Below are 6,717 nucleotides of genomic sequence, written 5' to 3'. Positions count from 1 at the left end.
AAGCCCACTTGACTTCTCTCATCCATCATAGCATCGTTCACTTCAACCATATTAAAGTGCACCATCATGTCCAGGACATGTTCACGAACATTAGTCCCCTCTTCATGCGACTATTGTAAATGTATTTGATAACATCATGCCTTAGGATGAAGGACGGCCGTCCAAACATCTCTATTAGAGATTCCTTAATCTCTTTGTCTATGTTCATATCCTCGTGTTTTTTTCGTCAAAACGTCATCCAGACTGGCGAGAATATAAGCACGAGCTTTATCATTAGCCCTGATCCATCTATCAAATGCTTCCCAAACAGTTCGGTTGGAATTTGAGCTAGGAATAGGAGGACATTCCTCCATTAAGACAAATCACAAATCGTCTATCGTGAGTATTGTATTCAAATTCGATTTCCAGTTTACATAGTTGTCCCTAATCAATTTGTCCGAAGCCAACAATTGTATAATAGAACTCGTCATTCTGTAATTACAAACAAATTTTATAAGTGAATTTCTTTTAAATCTAATCAAGTTTTAGCAAAGTGATAATGTACCCATGATCATTATTTTTGCAACGATACTTAAGTGATTTAGAACAAATGCTACCATGGGACAGTCAAGAATTCCTTCACAAAAGCAAGACAGTTCTTGACCAAATACTATCTCCAGAATAACTCATATTCCGATAGTCATTTAATTATTGTTTTCGGTCAAGATCATTACTAACACTTAGTAAGTCTTGTAAGTGTAGACCCACCATTTTCAGATCTTACAGAACGGTATGAGTATGCCTCCGAAATAGAAGACAATACCCAAGATGGAACTATAAGACCCTGTCCATTTTACTGAAGCCTGGGTTGTTCCGAATCCTATGTTACAACCGTTCGTAGGGATCGCCACGGTTAATGACTAGCTAGTACCGCATAAAAACAATAGCAGGCGCAACATAAGAATCTCACGGTTCAAACTAATGGAGAAGACCATAGGATAATGTTGACACATTTCCTTCACCTACTTACTATGAATGACTTCCCGCATTCACCTTGTTATTGACCCATGCAAACACTTTCCGTATGGAGCAGTCGAGGTAAAATCGACAAGAAGCTGAGCATGGATCTCATAGTGTGAACTCTTGAGGACGTGAGAACTAATAACTTTTATTCTCCCACTGAAGTGTTCTTAAATGTTTGGGTATATTTATACTTAGGTTCTTTTCGGCTAATAAAAACAACCCTAAGTCTAGGTGGTTTATCCAATTATAACACTTATAAATGGATTTTAAACCTACGATGTCTAGGTGATAAACCGTTTTTATTACCTCACACCGCTCACAAATGCTCATAAAATCGGTTACCAACACTCAATTTTTCGGCTATAATCCCTAGGTAGGAGGTGTTCCATAGACTATCAACTTAAATACCTTTAGTCTTTGACAGGATTATCTACCGGTTGAGTTTGTAACCCTATTTTTACAAGTTTAACGACCTATTTTAACTATTAAAATAAGTGGTTAACCTAAGTAAGTATGCAACTGTTCTTTGTTATGGATTTTAAACGTCTAACCCAATTTTATAACAGCTTACAAAATTTTAGATATGCTAAACATCCATGACAAACAACAAAGGCATTCAATATCTAATATAACTATTATATTAAATAAAAGAAACCCTAATATGCATAGTATATATTATAACATTTTATAACATACTTTTAATGCATGTAACATGCTTCCTATGGTGGGATTTTAAATCTACATGGCATACTGTATGCACATACAAGATTTATTTAATTATAACATACATCACATGCATAAATAATTAAACACTAACTGATATGGCTTTAGTTTTGGCAAAAACAAGCAAACAAAACCTAATTATTACAAAACAACTTTTGACCCGCTCCCGGACCACTCGAACTGCTCCAAAACGAACTCAAGTAGCTTGAACCAGACTCGAACCATCTGAATTAGACCAGCCAAGTCTGAACCGGACTAGCCAAGAACCATTCAAAGCTGAACCGGACCGGAGCTCAAGAGAACCGGTCGAACCGACTTCTCTTGCTCTTGCTCAACTTCTCGCTAAGTCTCATCGTTTAGCAATGACGACCATCGTCTTGCATTTTTCCTGATCGTTTAGTATTTTCTTGATCGTTTAACAAAGCTACACGATCGTGTAGTATTTTCCTTCTATCGCATAGTGTCGTCGTCTAGTGCCAAAGGAAGCTACACGATCGCTTAGTGTCTAACACTATCGCCCAACTTCATCGTTTAGCACAGACAATTAACTACACGATCGCTTAGCTCCATCGTCTAACGCATGAAGCCGATCGTTTAGCACACGCAAAAGGTAAACGATTGCTTAATGCCATCGTATAGCATTCAACGCATCGCCCAACTATCGCACATAGGTAAGCGATCGCGTAGTGCTATCGCTTAGCAACTCAACGCATCGTTTAGTCGCCGCATAGAGGTAAACGATCGCGTAGTGCTATCACTTAGAAACTCAACGCATCGTTTAGCTCCTGATCAAAGGTAAACGATCGTGGTAAGCGATCGCTCAGGGCTATCGTATAGCTCTTCATCGTATCGCTTAGCTCCCACCTGAAGCTACACGATCGTGTAGTGCCATCGTATAGCAATCCAACACATCACTTAGCTCCAGCAGGTACACGATCGTCTAGCACACAATACCTCAACGATCAATGCCCAAAGCTACACGATCGCTTAGCCTTTCTTTACATCATCTAACGTATGAAGCTAAACAATCGTTTAGCTATTGAAGCTTGATGAAGATAAGAACAAAGGCTGATTTTCTGGAAACTGCAACTCGACCTTTTCGCTTGTATCTTGGATTTACAACTTAATTTCAACTCTAAGAACTCCAAATAAATTACAGACTCTTGGGAACACATTAAAGCTCATCAAACAAGAGCCAATTACAAATTTAAATGGAAAATTAAAGAGAAATTAAAAGCTAAAACTGAAAGAACCATATCAGTACAACAATTTCATAATTCTCATATAAAACACCCACCAAACCAAAATTAAACCAAATTGAATGCTTACTGATGCTCTAATACCAGTTGTTGGAAGGTACCAATGCACAACATTATAAAATAAGAGTGACTGGTTTCGTGGTCCAATCTTGCACAAAACTTATTTGCACAAGATACCCCTACTCCTCATGTCTCAACATGAACGAATTAGGATCACTTTGTTTGTAACACTTTACAACTCTTTGTTACAACTATAGAGTAGGCCGCATCCAATAGTATTACCATAATAAGGTACCCAACCTTATTCATATACTATAGATCATTTTGACTATTTACTTGAGCCTGATCCACTTGTATGTCTCCACATAAAGTTCAAGTATACATATAATAAGTTAAGGGACTTAGGTTTATTGGATTTCTAAAAAATAATATATTCAACAACTTTATTGAATTCTCAGAATAAGTTCTAATGTTTACAAACCACGAGTTTTAGGATATAAAATCCAATACCTTCTCCACTCCATTCTGCCATCAACCACCAGTAGCCTTGACAATCACCAATTTGAAGCAAGAGATTGCTGAAAAACAACTTTTCCTTCATATCTTTTCTCATCTTTATCAGTTATATTACTTTTCGAACTAAAATAATTGCAATCGACATTTCTATCTTTATATATATATATATATACCTATGCATCATGACTACATCAATTGTCTTCTCTCTTTTTACCATCTTCTCCTTTATTGCCATGTGTAACTAATTCTTTTCGGGGTAAAGGGGAAGCTCGATATCATGAGCTAAGTTTAGAGTTTAAAGAGTTAATCCTGTTTGCTTAGTGTGAGGATATGTAAATGCATGCATATGATCACTCATTGAGTCAAGTAGCCATAGCCAACTACCCGAGAGGGTAAGTAGTAGTGGAACTTATTAAGCAAAGTAAGAAGTATTTGTAGAGATAGAAATAACCTTATGATTAATGCAAAATCATTCATGCGTCATAAAGATATGACAAATGTAGCTGGCTACTAAGAGATGTGCGATGAACGGATGATGCGATTCTAGATTACTCTTGATGACAACTTAGGGATTTGGTATTGGCTTCCCTCAAAACCCTGCCTTTCTCCATTCATTTTCACGCACGTCAACAACTACTGGTTATCGCTGCATTCTCAGATCTAGTTTCTATTTGCTCTTAATTTTTTTAATGTATATTTTTAGTCATAATGTAGTTTTATCGTATGTTTCCTTCCACTGTACATTTCAGTTTTTGTCGCAGAACATATTACTCTGCAAATCTTTCAGTTATAAATTCCCTGTGTTTGACCTTGGATCATTCCAAGAAACTTGTGACTTTGATATACTTGGTTAGTCACAAGAAAACTTGCGATAGGAGCGCACACTTGCATACATTAGTGCATGATTAGTTTAGTGTATGGACCATTGAGCTTAAGTTTGCACCAAATTACATAATCATAGTAAGCTTAGAGCAACAAGATTCTAAATTTTCTCAATAAAAACATATGACATTATCAGAATTAGTTGATTTATGTCTTCAATTTTAATTTAGGACATATGTCAACTTTTAATTGATCCCAAATTTGATTATTTGTATTTCAAAAATGACGTGGAAACATTGGTCTAAAATTTCTCATTAAGTGACATCTGAAAAGATTGAGAAATTTGAATTTAACATAAGGAAAAGTGGATTAAGATAATTTGGGGATTTGGAATTTTGGAAGGAATTAAATCTTGATCTACAGAGTTAAAAAGAGAGGAAATATATATATATATATATTTGTTTGAAACCCTTTAGGTAAGCGTACGAGTGGAAAAAAGGAATTCTTTTTTTTTTTTTTTTTTTTTTTCTTCTTCTTCTTCTTCTTCCTTGTGCTGCCAGATATCCTTGCGTTTTCTTCTTCTCACGCGAACTCCAGCCAGTGACGTCGTCATTTCGCCCAGACCACCGTCCACTGTTGCCAACCTCGAATCTCGCCGGGAGACGCATTTTGTCGTTCATTCGCGGGCCCAGCTGTAAGTGGAACGTCGCTGTTCGCCGATTCAACCTTTCCGTCGCTACCGGTGGAGTCATTGGTGTGCAGGTCGCGCCGGTGCCATCCAGTGGGCTCACCGAAGGTTTCGCCGGGTTGAAGATTGCGGGTATTTCAAGTTAGTGTCCAACAAGAAATGTGGGCGTTTGGGCGAATTCTTGGTGAATTTCTTTTTAGTTCTTGCTAATTTGTGAATACACATTTGGTTTGGTATGAATACTTGTGCTGTTGATTGTGGATTTGGGTTTGAAACCCTTTATCATGGTTATGTGTAGAGTGGATTTGTGATTGACGTTTCATAGGGGAGTTGAAGCAAACTGCATATTTAGGTAAGTGTTTGTAGTCTTTCAATCGAGGTTAAGTTTTGGATTAAGGTTCTGAAGGTTGCATTAATTAAATTGCATTATAATTTAGGGTTTTGACTTAAAAGATTTCTTCCAGGCCAATGAGTGAGTGTTGTGATTGGATATTATATTTGGTAACTAATCTTACTACTAAAATCGTCTTAAGTGTCAAGTAATTTAGTAAGTATGCTTATGAATGACTTGTCATATTGAAAAGCATGAAATATTATAGAAATAAAGAGGTTTATGAGCATGATATGGACATATGACTGATATGTATTTATGACTTATGTTTATGAGACTATTATGTGTATGTGCGGGACCCTTCAGAATTCATAAAGGTTGGTGTTTCTTTTGGGATTCACTAGAAATTTGTGTTTCTTTCGAGATTCCCAAAGATTTGTGTTTACTTTGAGATTCACTAGAGGTTTGTGGGTATATCTCATCTATAGTAGGATAGATTTAATTATTCACTAGATGACCATCCACGATTAGTTGATGTTTGCATGTCCCGTTAGTATGTTTCATTTAATAGACATAAATGAATAGCCCGAATCTAATAATGGGGGTTACTGATTGAGTATTTTTATATTTACCCTTTACTATGTTATATTTTTCAGGCAAGGACAAGGACAAACCGATAAATGACAAAAAGAATCTGTAATCGTGCTATTGGGACCAGACAGATGCTTTCGCTAATATTTTCATATTTTCATATTTTCATGCTTGAAACGAGTCTTAGAATTTGAAATTTAGCTTTTGTATGTTAAACTTTTAAATTCTTATGATTTTATCTTTTATTTTTTTAGGGTGACCTCAAACAAATGTTTTAACTTGTTTTAGTGAAATTTTATCAATTTTATTTGACATATGAGATCGTTTTATTTTTATTTGTGTAAAGAGTTAAACAATTTTTATCTGAGGTCCATGCATGTATGTAGTAACATCTTATTAGTAAATGTTAGAAAAGTCGGGTCGTTAGACTTGATGTCAATGTTCATTAATTAATTTAAAAGAATTAAATTAGTTTTTACTGATTTTTAATCACTATTAAAATCAATTAAAAATATTCACATCATAATTATTGTAAATTAGTTAAATAAAAGTTGTTAACCTTAAATACCAAAGTAAGCATAAATAAAGACTTGAGGGTAAGAAAATTTGAAAATTTAAGAACTAAATAGAAATTAAACTCAAAACTTAAGAGTAATTTCTTTTTTCCTTCTTTCATCAGGTTAAATAAAACATGAGTTTTCTTATCTTTCCTTTTCTTTTTTACCATAAACCATGACATTAAGCAAAAACTCAACTGAAAAAAAAAGAGTTGAAATTTAGATGAA

At 35.2% G+C, this 6,717-nt stretch overlaps 1 long non-coding RNA gene across 1 annotated transcript; it reads left to right on the top strand.

Annotated features, from left to right (window-relative positions):
- The first annotated feature begins 4,863 nt into the window (after positions 1-4,863).
- Positions 4,864-6,253, top strand: LOC120074724. Its single transcript, XR_005481049.1, has 3 exons — positions 4,864-5,194; positions 5,309-5,362; positions 5,998-6,253. It is a non-coding gene; the product is annotated as an uncharacterized LOC120074724 (long non-coding RNA).
- Positions 6,254-6,717: the final 464 nt, after the last annotated feature.

Source organism: Benincasa hispida, chromosome 3 (genome assembly GCF_009727055.1).
Source record: "Benincasa hispida cultivar B227 chromosome 3, ASM972705v1, whole genome shotgun sequence".
In the NCBI taxonomy this organism is placed as follows: domain Eukaryota; kingdom Viridiplantae; phylum Streptophyta; class Magnoliopsida; order Cucurbitales; family Cucurbitaceae; genus Benincasa; species Benincasa hispida.
Note: the sequence above shows the minus strand (reverse complement) of the source record. Positions and strands in the feature narration are given on the sequence as shown.